We start from the raw sequence: 18,477 nt of genomic DNA on the forward strand, positions 1-18,477 counted from the left end.
TGTTTGTGATATATCTGAAGTGTGTACCTGTGTGTGTGTGTGTGTGTGTGTGTGTGTGTGTGTGTGTGTGTATGTGTCTGTGTATGGGTGCTCTTTTCTTTACCCAGTCCTCTGTGTGGGACACCTATGATGTTAGTCTTCTAAGAGCAATGCTAACAGTGGAGGAATGCCTTGAAAGTTTTAGAGAAAAATCTCCAACTTAAGATTTTTACATTTTTGTCGAATTGTGAATCTAGGATAAAAACAGAAAAAAAAATATGTTTGTAGTTGTGTTCCGGCCCTGAAAGCAAACCTTCTTTTCCCTCAGAAAGTGACTGCAGGGAATGCACCAGCGAGACAAAAACGTAAGCAGAAAAATAACTGAATGAATAAAGAAAGCTGTTAAGAGAAAGACCCAGGTAAGACTGAGGGACAGGACTGAAGAGCCACCAGCCCACACGGACGCAGGCAGAGTTGGGTTTCTTACGGCATTTCCACGGAGAAGTGGGCCTAACAGAAAGGATGATATTGGAGGTAACTGGTATAATAGATCGTCTAGAAAGATCTAGAAAGAGGATGCCATTGGACAATTATAAACAAGAAAAGACAAAGGTCTGAGCAATAAAGGACAAGCAGTCACATTAGAGTAGATCCCAAGAAGACAACAGTTACCTGGTCATCGTGGTACAAATACTTACTGATGGCATAGTTTGAAGTACGGGAGAGCATGAGATGCCTCTCAGGTAAATGAGCAGGTAAAGTTACTTGTGCCATGCCTGGTAACCTGACTTCAATCCCGGGGTCCACATTATGGAAAGAGAGAATTGATCCCCGCAACTTGTCCTCTGACCCCCACACAGGCACTGTGGCAGGCACACGTGTGTGCACGCACACCGTTTATAATGCAAGACAATGAAAGTGTGGTAAGAATTCCAAAGTGGCTGAACAAGTTTACACTCCCACCAGCAATGGAGGCGTGTTCCCCTTACTCCACATCTTCTCCAACACAAGCTGTCATCAGTGTTTTGATCTTAGCCATTCTGGCAGGTGTAAGATGGTATCTTGGAGTCGTTTTGATTTGCATTTCCCTGATGACTAAGGATGTTGAGCAGTTCCTTAAATGTCTTTCAGCCACTTGAGATTCTTCTGTTAAGAATTCTCTGTTTAAACCTGAACCCCAATTTTTGGTTGGATTATTTGGTATTTTAGTGTCTAGTTTCTTGAGTTCTTTCTGTATTTTGGAGATCAGCCCTCTGTCAAATGTGGGGTTGGTGAAGATCTTTTCTCTTTCTGTAGACTGCCAAAAACCATGAATTTGCATGTCATCCTTGCACAGCGGCCATGCTAATCTTCTCTGTTATCGTTCCAATTTTAGTGTATGTGCTGCCGAAGCAAGAACATGAAAATCTTCTAATAGTGAGTGAATTTGGACTTAGAACTCCACAGAGCCTAGAACATGTTCGCCCCTGTCCCTATTTCCTGCAGAAACCCTCCCTGAAGCCTCGGTCTTTGCAGATCCAGCCTGCTGGATGTAGTATGTTTCCAAGCTTAGGAATAGAATTAATTAACACAGCACATGGCCTTCTGCCAATTGGAATTTCAGTCTGGATTTAGTAGTTAGAGAAGACTTTGGTAAATTAATTTGTTGTTACTTAGTAAACACTGGTCATTTGGCAGACAAATTGTTTAAAACAGGGGCCAAGGAGTAAACTCATCATAAGTCTATTGCGGGCAAAAGGATTGAAAACCACAGAGCCAGGGCACCTGACCTCCTTCCAGATCCAGTATCTGGGATGTTTTTTTTTTTTTCTTCCTTCAGAAACACGGGAGAGGGATAGCGTGAGTTGCTGGGGTGGCAGCTGGAATGACAACTTGGAGCTGGAGAGACTTGAAGTGTTTGAAGGGGGACGGTGTCCGAGACTCCTTTCTGACACCTCATCAGCTCCTAAGATCTAATTTATGACAGGTTCTCCAGCATTTGGAGCCCCTGAAGAAGTCCTGTGGAATAAACTCTTGTCACTTCACTGTCTTTTCTTTGGTGACTTTGCTGGGGCAAAAGCCTTGACCCAAGTCATTATGAGTCCAGGAAGAGCAGAGGATCATAGGACTTGCTTTGCCTCTCATATCAGCTGCAGCCATGAACTCCGAGACGCATCAATAGTGCTAATTGCTGCTTATTGCTGCTTAGAGGAAAGCGGCGCCTGGAACTTTCCTGCTCGGGACTCAGTGCTCTCGTCCGTGGCGCACATGGGTACACTGTGTGTACTAGTGCTTTCCTGAATGTAATAAGGAAGGTAGCTGGTCAAAGCAAGCCCAGAGGGTAACAATTCACAGTCAGCAGGCTTCCCTACAAAAACTATCTTCGTGGAAAGAATGGCTTGGTCTAGGGAGGGAAAGTTATGACAGACACTTGCAGTGGGAGGCATGGCTGGCAGAGGTGGTTCCCCGAGGGCAGGTCCTTGAGGGTTATAGGAGAGTCTACTTCTGGTTCATGGTCTGACCTGTGCTCTTAGGACAGACCAAAGTAATGTGACTTATGCACTAAGCCCTTCTCTCCCTGAAGAAGGACTTTATAGGGAAGTCTGTTTCTGTCCAAAGTTCTCCCTCTGATTCCTAATCTGTGAGAATAAGACACGGCAAGTTTTCTTTCTTTTATTTATTTATTTTTTTAATTTTCGACAAGTTTCTCTGTAGATTTTGGTGCCTGTCCTGGAACTAGCTCTTGTAGACCAGGCTGGCCTCGAACTCACAGAGATCTGCCTGCCTCTGCCTCCCAAGTGCTTGGATTAAAGGCGTGCACCATCACCACCTGGCCGACATGACAAGTTTTTGTATCACAGACTAACCCATCCCACCACGCATTCCCCACCACGATAAACTGTTCACTGGTATAGGAGTTCCCTCTGTTTCAGTGTTGCTTTAATTGGCTACTGAATAAAGAAACTGCTTTGGGCCTGATAGGGCAGAACTTAGGTAGGTGGAGTAGACAGAACTGAATGCTGGGAAGAAGGGCAGAGTGAGAGATGCCATGGATCTCCTGCCTAAGACGGATACTGGTTAGAATCTTGCCAGTAAGCCACAGTCATGTGGCGATACACAGATTAATAGAAATGGGTTAAATTAAGATATAAGAATTAGCCAATAAGAAGTTAGCACTAATGGGCCAAGCAGTGTTTAAATGAATACAGTTTCTGTGTGATTATTTTGGGTGTAAGCTAGCTGGGTGGCAGGGACGGAACAAAAGGGCCTGCTCTTCATGCAACAGTTCTCTCTGAATGTGAGCTAATGAAACCTCTTGTCCCTTGCATTGCTTTTGTGGGGAGTTGGTCACAGAGAGGAGAAAGATCTAAAGCAGCCTACAAAGTCAGTTCTGATCCCTGTGCCTCCGGGCTAAAATGTGTGTGGTTTCTGAGGGAGACAGAAGAGCCAGAGGCAAGCCCTCTCATCACCCGCAGTACCCAGAGTGCCTGAGGCTATGGCTGGTCTAGGACCACAAGGATGCATTTAGGAGACTGAGAAAGCCGGAGCAGAGGCAGGCTGTGGTCCCTTTGCTCTGCATGCCACACAGCCATCCCTCCACGGCATGGCAACCCGCCACGCATGGTCTATTAATTCCACAGGTGCTGTCTTCACACCTCACCAGTTATTGCCTCTTAGCACCCCCCTCTCCCAGCCATCTGCCCGCCTATGTCAGATCAAAATAAATCAACAAACAGAAAGTGGCAGGCAGCTGCTGCCTCAGGGATGTTGCAGCCAGTGCTAGACTGGCTTAATTTTTGTCGTTGCTGTTGTTTGGAGACAGGGTCTCATGTAGGCCAGCATGGCCTTGAACTTGCCATGGAGCCAAGGACAATCCTGAATTACTGATTCTCCTGCCTCCTCAAGGGCTGGTACTGCAAGCATGTGCCAGCACACTTAACGCATGTAGTGCTAAGGGACCAGTTCTAGGGCTTCACATACAATACACAAACACTTTACCAGTGGAGCTATAGCCCCAGATCACTAGACTAAGTCTGAGTAACTGTTCATCTTTCTTCTTCCTCGGGTGTCCAGGTGGCAATACACACACACACACACACACACACACACACACACACGTACGTACACACACGTACACATGTACGCACATGCATGCATGCATGCACACATTTGCACACACACGTGCACATATACATGGATACATACATACATGCATGTACACACGCATGCACATACACACACGCACACTTTCTAGGTTGTGATGGTTAATATTGTCAACTGAGCGCCCGCATTTCTTTCTCTCTGTGCTTCCTCATGTCACTTGCGATGTTGCAATGTGACAGCTTGCTCCTGCTGCCGTGCCTTCCCCAGCATGGTGGATTCCATCCCCTCAAACCTCAGGCCAGGACAACCTCGTCCTCCCTTAAATGGTTTCTCTGTCTCTCTCTCTCTCTCTCTCTCTCTCTCTCTCTTTTTTTTTTTTTTTGGTTTTTCGAGACAAAGGTTTCTCTGCAGCTTTGGGGCCTGTCCTGGAACTAGCTCTTGTAGACCAGGCTGGCCTCTAACTGACAGAGATCTGCCTGCACCCAAGCTTACAGGGTTGTGAGTATTAAGATTATGAGTTAATGCATAAGGCATGAAGGCGTAAGTCACAAACAATGCCACAACAGTTTGGAATTATGATTAATAGGGTGGTATTTATTTAAAGGGGAAAAAACTTACAGATAACCGTCCCAGACAACAGCCCTCTGCGCAATCAGGAAGGAGTCTAGTTGCTGGAAACGGAGCAGGAAGCGAAGAGAGCGAGAAAGGATGTAGCCACGTTTTTAAAGGGAGAGAGACCACGCCCCATTGGGCTGGTATCTCAGCGGCTATAGGCTGGAGGAGCGGAAGGACCTCCCGCAACAAAGGCATTTAGAGTAACTTTCCAAAATGCATTGGTTACTAGTTTTTTAATTTGATTTTTTTATTATTTATTTTGTGTGTACAGGCCTCTTGCCTGCATGTATATCTGTGTTCCAAGTGTGTATGGTGTCTGTAGAAACAACAAGAGAAAGTCAGGTCCTCTGGAACTGGGGTTACAGATAGTTACAATCCACCACGTGGGTGCTGGGAATCAAACATGGGTCCTCTGGTAGAGCAGCCAATGTTCTAACCACTGAGCAATCTCACCAGGCCCTATGTTGGCTCTTATTATTGCTACTATAAATTTTCATTTTAGAATATTTTTAATTGATTTCTCTTTTGACATCATTTATTTGTTCATAGTATGTACACACAAGGATGTAGCCACAGGACGACTTTTGGAAATCAGTTCTCTCCTTCCATCCTATGGGTCCCAGAGATCAAGCTCAGGTCTCCAGATATGGCAGCAAGCACCTTTACCTAGGGTCCACCTCACTGGTCCCAGAGCGACCTTCTTTAGCTGGTTAGAGTATAGAAAATGCAAGTTTCATGCACAGAAAGTGGATTAGAGGATATAAGGGTCTCTGGGGGTTCAGAGCAACTAGAACTAAAGAGGTGGGTTCAACACGCAGCCTGCAGGACACATGCAGTCAAGGATAGCTATGAATATGTCCAACACAAAATCATAAATTTATGTAAAATATAAGGGAGTATGTGTGTGTGTGTGTGTGTGTGTGTGTGCGTGTGTGTGTGTGTGCTGTGTGTGTATGCATGTGTGTGTGTGCATGTGTGTGTGTGTGTGTGTGTGTGTGTGTGTGTGTGTGTGCGCGTGCAACTAGAGCGCTTGGTTCTTGAGGTTTAACGTTGAAAATACCAATGCTGGGTTGCAATGTCAAAAGGCTGGACATGCCTGGGAAGCAGTCATTTTCCTACACTGACCCACACCAACTTGGACATTCTATGCTCTGTGAACTCCGGGGCCTCTAGTTCTTTTGTCCTTCCATCCTTGCTTCTGACAGCTCTCCACAGAGGCCACTCACCATCTCCTATAGCCCTTTCTCCCCTGAGTCAAAACCCATTAAACTTCCCATTCCCGGAGCCATGGTTAAAAGCCACACCAAAGGCTCGGCGGTGGGGCGTGCCACCCTCACAGAAAGTGCCCGAGGAGGCACAGAGGGATGCATTTCGCTGGCCTGCTCATTTTTAAAAGCAATTTCTAGCACTTTTCCCCTCCACTGCGTCCCTCCCTGTGATGGGAAAGCTTAAGGATTAATTGGCTGTGGCATCCCCAACATCTGCTCCTCATCCCTACGGAGGAGGGCTCCTGACGAACTTAGGTTTAGCCTTAAGGTCTGTGACTTAGAAGATGAAAACAATAGCCAGTTTAATAGGAGCAGTTTTAGTGGTTTGTCCTCTCCAGCTTCTGAGGCTGACAACCGAAGCCACAGTCACTGGCTGGCTTGCAGGATTCACAGTTTGCTTGCTTCTGGGCTGGCCTCTTCCAGTGGGACAAGGACAATTTGAAAAGTAGCTCCAGGCTGCTGAACAGCTGGCTGCTGCTTCCTTCAAGAGCATCCTAAGAACAGGGTTGCCGTGGCTGGCGCTCTTTGCTTTACTGAGGCAAGTTTTTCAGTGAGCCAAATAGCCGTGCCTTGTGTCATCTCCTTTTCCTTTCTCCCAAATCCCATGAAGGCCCACCATTCCCCTACCCCAGTCAGTTTTATATTCTTCCTTCAACTGAGACATGGAGGCCACTGCCTGACTCAGACCTCAGACCTCAGAGGCAAGGTGGCTACATTTGAGGACAGTGGAAAACAGGAAACCCCCCCCCCCCAAAGCCAACAAGAACTACTACAGGCCCTGAGCAATGGGGCATCTTGGGGGACACAGAAAGCCAGGGAGCAGGATGCTGGCCTTGAGCCTGGGGAGTGCAAGGTGAGGTCACAAGCAACCACCAGGAGGCAGACATTTCCTCTAAGATGTGAGATCTGGAGAAAGCTCCCAACAGGAAGAATCTTGAGGGTAATCAAGAAAATGCCTCACAAAGCAAACAGATTTCAGTATAGACTCAGGATCCTGTGCAGCACCATTGTTCCCATTCCTTCTCATACTTCTCCACCCCCAGGTCGGGAGTGCTCGGTGAGAAAAGAGGTATAGATCTACCATGAATTTCTTAAAGTGGACAAAACTGAACTGAGATTGTGTTCTGTGAATTAAAGTGATCACATCTACGGACAGTGAGCTGGTACCTTACGGACCTGCTGGCATTTTTACCTGGGATGGAGAGTACATTTCCATCTAATATACTTAAAGTTGGAAGGAAAAATAAACTTGCAAACTGATCATCCCAGAGGTTAGGCAGCGGTCTTGTCAGCTGCAGACATCATAGCAAGAAATCCAGACCCTGTGGGTCTCCCTCCCTTGAGGGCCCTCAGAGAAAGCTGGGGATATAGGATTGGGACAGGGGGCGTTCATATGGGAGTTCCCGACAAGCTTCCATCTGAAGGAGCGAGAGAATTCCATTTCATTTAAAAGTTCTGAAAGCTCACATTTTGTCTAATTTCAGCTACTCAATGGAGGGACAAAGGTGGCAGGGGACTAGCGTTCTGCCAGTGTAGAGGAAGCAAGAGCCACAGTTCTGACTTGGAGCACCAGGTCTTGTCCACAGCAAACTTTGACCTCCCATCCAGGAACCCTCTGGGCCATCAGTCAAATTTCTGAGGAACTATTCAACTTTTGATTTGGAAAATAAACAAATGAAGAAACAACAATAAAAACCTCAATGGAGGGGTAGGGGAAACAAAAATCAATCAATGAGCAGAGGGCAGAGAGGGAGGGCCTGTGAGGCTTGTGAGGTCTCGCTGTTTGGGACAAGCTCAGCCTACAAGGCTCTCCTGACCTTCACAGTGCCTGGTCTCCAAGGAAGTCTGTGATAAAATGGATTCTCAGTGCCCACGTCATCATAGGATACAACCCAGACTCTGAATGTTTAACAAGGGTCTTAGTGATTTAGTTGCCAGGCTAAGTTTGGACTCACAGAGTGACCATGTTTTTTGGGGCCAAGAATGTTTGGCATCTGGCAGATTTTGGCCCTAGTTGCGCCCACTGACTGAAGGCCATTCTGGAGGGGTGTAAGAAGGCAGCCTGCAGGCTGGGTGGTGGCTCCTATCTTTCAACTAGAAAGGTCAACTTCCAGGCTGTGGAAGACACGGTTAAGAAATGGCAGCTGAGGGGACCCAGGACATAATCCATTTCTAGAGGACATTTAGAAAGAGACAAGACAGGGGTGGAGAGATAGCTCAGTGGTAAAGAGCAGACTCACATGGCATAAGCACATATGCACATAATTAAAAATTAAGTCTAAAAGTGAGGCAGGACATTTGCTTGTACAATGGATGGCTCCTGGCATGAGCTGACCAAGGGAAGTCCCAAGAGAGGGGTGCTCTGTAGCCTGAAGCACAGAGAGGTCAAAGTTCGGGGGATGAGGCTACTCAGGTAAGGGTCTAACCTGGGGGTCATCCTGGGGGCAAGGGTCTCAAAGAACAAAGGGGGAGCTGTACTAACTTGAGGGGACTACAGCACAGACCTTAGAAAGAGGTTCTAGGACTTCAGAAGCACTCCAATTCCCAGGACATCTAACATCTAGAGTATACTACCTGTGTTCATATAGGAAAATGCTTCACAACCAGGGTCCATTTTAATTGACAGTATACGGAAATGGTCTGGTTGTCACCTTATGGAATTGGCATGTGGGTGCTACAAGCACCCAATAGGGCAAGGAAACCACTAACCATCGCACCACAGCGATAAGCTCGCCAGCCCAAAAGTGTCAATGAAGCCAAAGTTGAGAAACTTGGTCTACAGTGAAGTCATTACAGGGCTTGCCCATTGTCCTTGGTGAAACATGCCCAAGATGAACACAGCAGGAGACGTTGACCCGCACATATTGCAATTCTCGCAGGCTGGAGGACATTAGGCCTCAGAGTGGTGCACGGTTATGCAAGCGTGTGCAGTCACTCTGCGTCATAGCACAGTCTGTTAGAAGGCAAGGCAGTGGTCATCAATCCATTGTGGAACAAGCTAATAATAGCAAAGTGTGCTCACACCTAGCACACCTGCCGCTGTCCCATTCTGGCATCTCTTACAAAATAGTCCTGGAGGACTATTTTGCAGTTGCAGAGCCTGGAAGAGCCTTTGCATCCTCAGTCCCAGACGCCAGGGTTCTCTCAGAGGGCTCCTAATATGCAATTCTGATTTCTCTAGCGAACCACCAAGCTTCTGGAGCCATGTCTGGATATATCAATTGCACAAAACAGTGGATTTCATTATGACTTTTTCTCACGTGTATGCCATACTCACCAGCTCTCTGATGGCGAATCTTGGCTGTCGAAGTAACAACCAAGGGAAGAGGGACTCTCACCTGAAGAGCTACCCCTGTCAGAATGGCCTGTGGGCATGTCTGTGAGACCGTTTCTTTTTTTGTTTGTTTGTTTGTTTGTTTGTTTGTTTTTTGTTTTTTTTCGAGACAGGGTTTCTCTGTGGCTTTGGAGCCTGTCCTGGAACTAGCTCTGTAGACCAGGCTGGTCTCGAACTCACAGAGATCCACCTGCCTCTGCCTCCCGAGTGCTGGGATTAAAGGCGTGTGCCACCATCGCCCGGCTATGTGAGACCGTTTCTTAATTTCTTGTTTGTTTTTGGTTTTTGGAGACAGGATTTCTCTGTCTAACAACCTTAACTGTCCTGGAACTAGCTCTGTAGACCAGGCTAGCCTTGGACTGACAGAGATCTGCCTGCCTCTGCATCTTGATTGCTGGAATTAAAGGCAGTTTCTTGACTTTTAATGGATGTGAAAAGCCACTGTGGGTGTCACATCCCTCAGTAAGTGGGCCTGAGCTATAGAAGGAAGGGAACTGAAGGTAGAAGCCTAGAGCAAGATTCTAAGCAGCATCCCTCCTGCATCTCTGTGGGGCGCTGCCTTGGATTACTTCTGGTACATACCCAGGAGCAGCATAGCTGGGTCATCCGGTAACCCTAGTCCTAGTGTTTTGCTTTGTATTGATTGAGGAAACTCCATGTTGATTGCTATTGTAACAATGCAAACTTAACGTCTTTCCAGCGGTGTAGAAGGCTCCTGTCAACCCTACGTCTGCACCAGTGCTTGCTGCTGATTTCCTGAATAGCCATTCTGACATGGTTTTTCAGGTGTAGCTACCAGAGGCTACAGAAGAGAGGCTCAGGAAAAGCAGAAGTACAGCATTCTCAAGGGTCCTAGAACGAGAAGGCACAGCATACCGTACAGGATTGCATGAGAAAAATCCCGAGGAGGGGAAAGGAGCTTTCTTGGGCCATCACTTGAATTGGGATTCATGAAGGAAAAGCGAGGCAGGGCAAGGATTCTAGAAGTTGTTTTGGAATTCTGACAGGAGTCCTCTATTGCGTACCACTTGCCTTGTAATGGCTAAAGCAATAGGCTAGGTTCTCTTCATTTCAAAGTTCTCTCACGAGGCTGGGGAGAGGGCTCAGTGGATAGTGGGCTTGCCACACAAGTGTGAGGATCTGAGACCAAGTCCCCAGAACTCATAGAAAAGCTGGAGACGTAGTGTGAGCATCTTTTGCACCAGCACTCCTAATGGGAGGTGGAAACGGAATTCCTGGAAGCCCACAGGCCGGCTATCCTGGTGTACACAGTGAAAAAAAATAACAAAACCCTGTCTCAAACACATTGGAAGGCAAGGACTGAGACCCAAGGTTATTTTCTGATGTCCATCCATGTATTACTTCACCCTCATTCCTGTATTCACATACGTGATTGTGTGTATACACACACAAAATAATGAAATAGGAATGAGACAGAAACATGGTTTTTAAAGGGCCCTGTCACTTTCTGACTACTTGGTTTAAAAAGTGACTGTCACCCCGCTCTGACCTGGCATAGTCCTACCTCTCAAAGTGTGAGTACATATATCCCCAAGGAACACTCTCTCTCTCTCTCTCTCTCTCTCTCTCTCTCTCTCTCTCTTTCTACTAGCAGACAGATTACACCCTCATCCTCACTGTCTAAGCCAGGTGCAGCCAGCTTGCTTTCCACACTGGAGATAGATCTATTTTTTATTTTGAGCCGTGCCTGAGATGCCACTTCTGACACGTAGCAAAGTGGGAATTATCTTTAGGAGCAGAAAGACAAGGGCACACTGCCAGTCTGATAAGATAAAAGCAGTGGCAGATAAAAGCATTTATAAAGGCAGATGATGGCTATCTGTCAGGCGGAAGGGAAGCATGCCCACCCAACAGAAAGATGAAAAACCAAGCTGATTCTGGGACAGATGAATGTCCGTAGCCTTCCCAGTAAGAGCACTCAGTTCAAAGGGAGAACTAACAGAATGCTGATAGTTTGGGGGCACTATGTGGCCTTGGAGGGTACAATTAAACTCTTAGGAAGGAGCTCCTGTTATAGATAAAGGAAGGGAGGCATCCCTGCTTCCTCCTGGAATTATATAGTGACTTTGGGGTGGGGGCTTTATATGTTTGTTTGTTTGTTTTAAGATTTATTATTTTTACTTATGTGTCTGAGGGAATGCCATCTGTTCATGTTCCCATGGAGGCCAGAAGAAGGTGTCAGATCCCCTAGAGCTGGAGCTCCGTGGACTTGGGAGCCAGCTGGTGTGGGGGCTCTGGAAGAGCATCAAGAACTCTTAACCTCTTGAGTCACTTCTAGCCCTAGGGTGACTTTCAAGAGTTCACACAGATTAAGTGCTATGTGAACTGATAGACCCTTCATGAGGTTGCATTCCTAAGTTAGATCCTGGAGGGGGACTGGCTGTGGTGCCAGTTTCCAGGAGGCAGAGACAGGAGGATCAGTCACTGTGAATGGGAAGTAGCCTTTCTACATTATGAGTTCTAAACCAGTCAGGGCTACATAGTGACACCCCACCTCAAAACAATAACATCAAGAACAATAAAAGCCCTAGCAAACAAACATCTAGGGCTGGAGCAATTACACAGTGGGTTGAGGCACTTGCACAATATCTGAGGATCTGAGTTCGATTCCCCAGATCCCACAAGGTGGCAGGAGAGAACCAAATCCTGAAAGTCACCCTCTGACCGACCTCCACACTTGTGCCATGACATATACATGTACACGCACACACACAAAAGACAAAGAAAACAAAAATATAGTAACAGCTCAGATTTCCAAAGGGAGTGAGGATGGTTGTAAAACATAGAAACACTGGTTGATGTTGGAGTTGATGTGTCGTCCCCGGGGTTATCTTGATTGGTCCCTTGTATATGAGCTACAGAAACTGGAGTCTCGGTAAGCTAAGTGCCAAGGTCAGAAAGCATATCCAATTCAGGCTTTCTGTCCTGCCATACCGAAATGTTGCCTTAGATGCAGTTTTCGTTCCAAGTCCTTCTTAGCCCATCTCAGCCATAGTTGGACCCACAGCTGAAGAAAGAATGGAAGATAAGTCAGCAGGCCTGCTTGTTGGCTGATCCAGAAGGTGGGGAGAGGGTTTCAAACATTAAGTAGAGTGTTGACAGGTCTTAATTCCTCAACTCACCTGGTGGCATTGAAGAAGAACAGATACGTGACAGAGAGAAAAGACGCCAAAGAAAAACCTGCAGGCTACACAGGTAGGCTCCTCTGAGAAGTAAGACCTTTGGGACTTAAGATGCAGTGGCCGGAAGTAAAAGTGGAACTGCAGGGCAAAATGTTCGCTCCTAGCTCAACACTCTCCTCAGAGCTCTTGAGCAGACATGCAGGTCAGCAGGGGTTGGGCTGTCCTTCGCCCACTCAGTTTCGTTTTCAGCCACGGTTTGCTCACAGGGCACACTGGGATCAGTCACATAGAGAGTGATCTGAGCAGCCAATACCTGCTACTGTGTTATGGTGGCATTCATTCTGAGGCTGAAGAGGGAAGGTGTCCAGACTGTGGAAATAGCACGGAGTCAGGTCCTTTGAGGCCCCAGAACTGTATCCAGCTCCTTCCATCAGCATTCTCCCTGCACACTGGTCCAGTTCCACCTTCCATGCCCCCCAGTCACCAGATGGTAAGTCAAGGCCAGCCATGGAGCATTCCTTTAGCCTGGCTTTGACAAGAGAAGTGTGTGGCAGCAGAGGGCATGGGGGAAGGATTTAAAGAAGCCTGAAGAGGAAAGGGGGATTGTGACGTGAAAACGACAGGATTTCGGTAGTGACTGATGAGAGAGACCTGAGGTTTTCTATAAAATCTGGTGACAGAGCAGTAACCTGGAGATTGGAGGCTGTATTCGTTACTTTGTGTGTTGCTATGAGAAAAACCACCTGACAAGAGCAATGTAAGGAGAGAGCGAGGGAGGGAGGAACGGAGGAAGGGAGGGAGGGAGGGAGAGACAGGGGGACCAACGGACATAAGGAGGGAGGGAGGCAAGATGGGCTTATTTTGGTCCATTCTGTAAAGATGTAGTCCATTGTGGCAGGAAGATCATGGCGCAGGAGCTTGAGGCGGCTGGGCACATTGCGTCCACAGTCAGCAAGCAGAGAGAGAAGAACGTCAGGGCTCAGCTCTCTCCTTTAATTCAGTGTGGAACCTCAGCCTGTAGAATGTTCTTGCCATCTCAATTAACCCAAACTACTCTCTAGAGTTTTCCTAGATACCCATAGCTGTGTTTCCATGGTGATTCTGAATTCCATCAGGTTAACAGTCAAGATGAAACATCAGAAGAGCATGGCTAGCCACTCACTATAACTTTTTCACTGTAACTTTGAGACCCAGTGTGAAACAAACCCGCAAAAGACATGGAAGGGGAAATGGACACTGTCCATGAAATGGCTCACTGGGCAGCCCACTAAGCCTCAGGTTAATTTTCCATAAAGGAGCCGAATCTTGCTTGGGACACCAAGCAAGAACGATTGCTCTGCCGGCCCTGAAAGTCCAGAAAAGCCGCTGTGAATCCCTTTTCCTATTTATCCCAATGATGAATTCTCTGAGCCCTTGGCCTGCCAGTTCAGTTATCTTCACCCGTCTCTGACAAAAGCATAGCTGTGGGGAGCGATAATATTTTCTTAATCAAATGAGCATCAGTAAGCCCCGTGCGGCAGCTGCCGACACATTTTAATGACTTGATTCTTTGGTAGCTTCTCTTAGGGGAAAGCCTTCGGCTGGGAGATGACTATGAAGGACTGTTCTGCATGTATTCAGCTGTTTTCTTTTAACTTTAAGAGGTCACTGTAGAAACTTCTAAACCTTCTGGCTTTCCACATAGACAACAGAGAGAAGGAATTTTAATTATTAGAAGGTTTGATCCATTTCAAGTTCCAGTTTGGATCTTCAGGCATGAAAACGTAAGATATTTTTAAAACCTCAGTCAGAATCTGTGCTCGGCTCCCTGACTGCTCGCTGTTGTGGTCTCCAAGCTTATAAAACAGAGATTATTGTGGGACCTTCCTCATAAGGGCGCTGTGAGACTTATATAGAATAATGAGCACAAAATATTTGATACAGTGCCTGTTGGGAACATGTTAGGGTTTTTTAATTTGTTTGAGTTTGTTTTGTTATCTATAGAAACCAAAAAATTATCACAAACTTCCTTTTTTTGTCTCCCCTGTAGAAAGATCCCAGTGACATTTTAGGTGTCACCAGGGCCGCTGCAGCGGTAAAGCTCCGCGTGCCTACGTGTCCACGTGAAAGTAACTTGGAGGAAAACACAGCACTGCAAAAGGAAAATGACAACCACGGAATCTACCACAGTAGCCTCAGAGAAATAAGACCCCAATTTGGAGCAAGAGTCAGATGTGCTGTAGGAAGAAATTTCCAGAACACTGAAGGAATTGATAGGTGGCTCAGAGGAATCGCTGCTCTTGAGGAGGACCCGATTTCAATTCCCAGCACCCAGATCAGGCAGCTCACAACCAGCTAGCAACTCCAGCTTCAGAGGCTCAGAGAGCTCATGTAGTTTACCCAAGATAATGTAACCGAGAAGGATCTGACTGAACCTCAGCTTCAAGCCATAGCCCCGTTGCCTGAGACTGCCAGGTCCACAGAGGAGTGACTCCAAGCCAGGTCCACTCACTGGCCACCAGGACCTATATAGACTGAAGGAAAAGGCATCTATTCTGCTTATGCAAATGTGGGGCTTTCAATTCATTTGCATTTTCTTGGTACAGAAACACGGAGTGAATAAAGGAAACCCCTCAGCTTATGACACACCTCCAGTGGAGGTCTGCGCGAAGGCCATCTGTTTGCATGGCTTCCCTCCTTGATTTATTCATCCACGGTGATTTAGGACGTCGGCTATGTGCTACTCTCCCAGGAACGCAGAAAATGTGCTCCTGCAGAACTTATGCCTGTCTGAGGAGACAGACAATGAGTAAGCGGGAGAATGATGCACCAGCTGGTAATGCAATAAGGAAAAAATAAAGACATTTTAAAACGCTTTAGGTGTGCGCGTGCGTGCGTGCGTGCATGCATGCCCATCCCTGCAGAGGTCAGAAGAAGGCACTGAAACTCCTGGAGCTGGAGTTACAGGTGGCTGTGAGCTGCCCAAAATGGGAGCAGAGAACCTGATTCAGGTACCTCACAACAGCAGCACACACTCTTAACAATTGGGCCCTCTCTCTAGTCCCAAAGCTGTCTTTTGTTTGTTTCTTTTTAAAAGAGGGGAGGGGGGAATAAAAGTGATGCGACCTGAGGTGTCAAAGGAAACACTATGGCTACTGTGTAAACAAGGCATGCTGGGCTGGGAAACAGCAATAGTTTACTGTGTAAACAAGGCATGCTGGGAAACAGCAATAGTTTACTGTGTAAACAAGGCATGCTGGGTAAGCGCAATAGTTTAAGGCAGAAACAAAGAGAGCAGTGATAGTTTCTGCAAGGACGCTGACTGGTGGCCATGCAGAAGGTGACAGCTGTCCAATTCTTGATGTTTTGAAAGTTGAAACAACATAATTTGCTGAGAAATTGGTGAGAAATGTATGCGCTGGGAACCGAACTCAGGCCCTTTGCAAGAGCAGCAGGCGCTCCCAACCACTGGACCATCTCTCAGCCCCTTGGTAAGAATCCTGAAAAGAGGTGACCGTCAGTTACCTGAGTCGACTCTAAGCATAACCTCTTGTATTTAATAAGATCTCATGCACAATGGATGAAGACGCAGTGAAACCGTGAGATGTGAGGTGCCAGGCTGGAGGACAGAGTGATGCAACTGCCAGGCATAGCACGTGGGCAGCTGAGCAAAGCTGACCAAAAGGAGCACAGACTACCCCTCACCCCCGCTGCTGCCGCCCGGAGACCTCCCCCAGGGGGGCACGTGGGGAGACCTCCCCCAGGGGGCACGCTTCTGCTAATACCCAGATTTCAGCCCAGCGTTTTTATCCCAACCCCTGGCCTCCAGAACAACGAGAAGATAAATCTGTTTGGAGCTGCCCGGGTTGTTCCGTAGCCACCAGAAATTAACACAGATCTCTTTTCATGCTTGTTTCTTACCCCACATAAGACACTTCCGGTTACATGGCTGAAACGGTGCCTGTATGTGTACTGTAGTTTTGCAAAAATCTGTTTTGGTTTTTACCTGTGCTATTTGTGTAATGCTGTAGCTCTTTCTTACCCAGTTTTGGTGCACAAGTTCCTGTTAGGGGTGTCCGCACTGTCACGTAGAAACACACCTGGTCTGATGGTCTATCTGCCACAGAACATTCTGTACCCCGTCTCTGCCAGGTATCTCTTGTCCATTCCCATAAACCGAATGAACATGTAGGCTGGCAACTCTCAGTTGCCAAAACATCAGATTTGAATCAGATTCAAAGTTTCGCTTCACCAAGAAGCAGATAACAGCTAATGTGCTAACGTAATCCTTTTAGGATCAAGTTAAAACAGAGAAGACAGCTGGGTCCAAAATACGATTAGAGAGTAATCCATCAACCCTGGGCATGCGTTTCCAGGTTCACGCCCATCTTTCCTCACAGGTCTGTATCCTGGCCTCTCCTCTCCCCCAAGTGATCCCAGGGAGCCAACAATTCCAGCTGTCCAGCATGACAGATTGGGGCAGAAGTCAGCAACTGTTTTTTCTCCAGCACCCTTTGGGAAATCTGTCCAACTCCATGTTCCTGGTCTGCCCTTGTTTTCAAAGCTGCAATGGACAAACACCAATTGACACATGCCACGTCCAGAATGTTAGCGTCAAAAGGCAGTGTGAGGATGACGAAGGGCAGAGGCGACCCCTGGGAGGGAAAGGAGCCAAAGCTATTTAGCTGGAAGAGATGTGGATGTGATGAGCCGGTTTAGAGGCCAGCGAGGGAGGACAGGCTGGTGAGGGATAACTTCAGGGTCAAGGGACAGGGGGGGCTCATCTGGTAGGAAACACCTGACTCCAGCTTGAGGATTTTTGTTTTTGTTTTTGTTTTTTTAAACAAGCGAGGAGAGAGGCAACACTTGGCGAAGTGGGCTGAAATAGTTCTGTCAGCAGATTCCGACAATCAGCTATTTCAGTCTTTCCACTAGGCTGAGAACCTGAGAGCCATGTGTTTTTATTTCACTCTCCTCGTTGGTCAGAAGAAAGTTCAAAAGCTATAGCTACCCAGGGGCTGGAGAAATGGCCCGTGGTTAAGAGCACCTGCTGCCCTTGCAGAGGACCGCTCCCAGGCATCTGTAGCTCCAGTTCCAGAGGTTCCAACTCCCTCTTCTGACCACCAGGGAGCATGCACTCACGTACTTATGTGTTTACATAGTGCAGGCACACACACACAGAGACACAGCCACACACACAGCAACACACACAACACCCTCTTCTGACCGCCAAGGAGCCTGCACTCACGTACTCATGTGTTTACACACACGCACACACAGCCACACACACACACACCCCACACACAAACACTTAACTAAAAATAGGAAAAAAAAATCTTTTTTTTAAAAAAATGTATCTACCCAAAATTAACTTAAAATACATCATAGAACTAAGCGTAAGAGCCAAATGTAAAACTTTCAAAGAGGAATGTTTTGTGACCTTGGATTAGGCAAACATTTCTTAAATATAACATCAAAGCATGAGTCACAAAAGGGAAAAATTGACTTTCTCAAAATTAAACAACTTTTGCTCCTCAACAGATGCTATTAAGAAACCCAAATACAAGCCAAAGACTGACAAAATGTTTTAACATTTGTCTGATGATGGCTTATATCCAAAACATAAAAGAATCCTTACAAGTCAATGAGATAAGACTTGAATAACTATTTATCAGTGACACAATGGCTAGCGCCCTAGTCTCATTGCTATGATTAAAATGCCCTGACAAAAAGCAACTTGAGTGAGAGAGAAGTTATTTAGCTCGCAATTCTAGGCTGCAGTTCATCACTGCAGGTAAATTGAGACAGCAAGGACTTAAGGCAGCTAGGCCTGTCACACCCACAGCCACGGAAAGAGGGACGGTGAGCACACGTGTATATACCTGTTTGCTTGTGCTCAGCCTGGTGTCTCTACTCGTATACAATTGTGGACTCTCTGTCTAAGGAATGGTGCCACCCCCAGTGGCCGCACCTTCCCACATCAGTTATGTATTAGGACAACCCAATACAAACGTGTGCACAAGCGAACCCAATGTAGGCAGTCCCTTATTGAGATTCTCTGGGTGATTCTAGGTTG

At 46.9% G+C, this 18,477-nt stretch overlaps 1 pseudogene; it reads right to left on the bottom strand.

Moving 5' to 3' along the window:
- Positions 1–1,281: 1,281 nt before the first annotated feature.
- Positions 1,282–1,378, bottom strand: LOC121466257 (annotated as a pseudogene).
- Positions 1,379–18,477: the final 17,099 nt, after the last annotated feature.

Source organism: Microtus oregoni, unplaced genomic scaffold (genome assembly GCF_018167655.1).
Source record: "Microtus oregoni isolate MIOR12 unplaced genomic scaffold, Mior012 000032F_ref0000030, whole genome shotgun sequence".
In the NCBI taxonomy this organism is placed as follows: Eukaryota; Metazoa; Chordata; class Mammalia; order Rodentia; family Cricetidae; genus Microtus; species Microtus oregoni.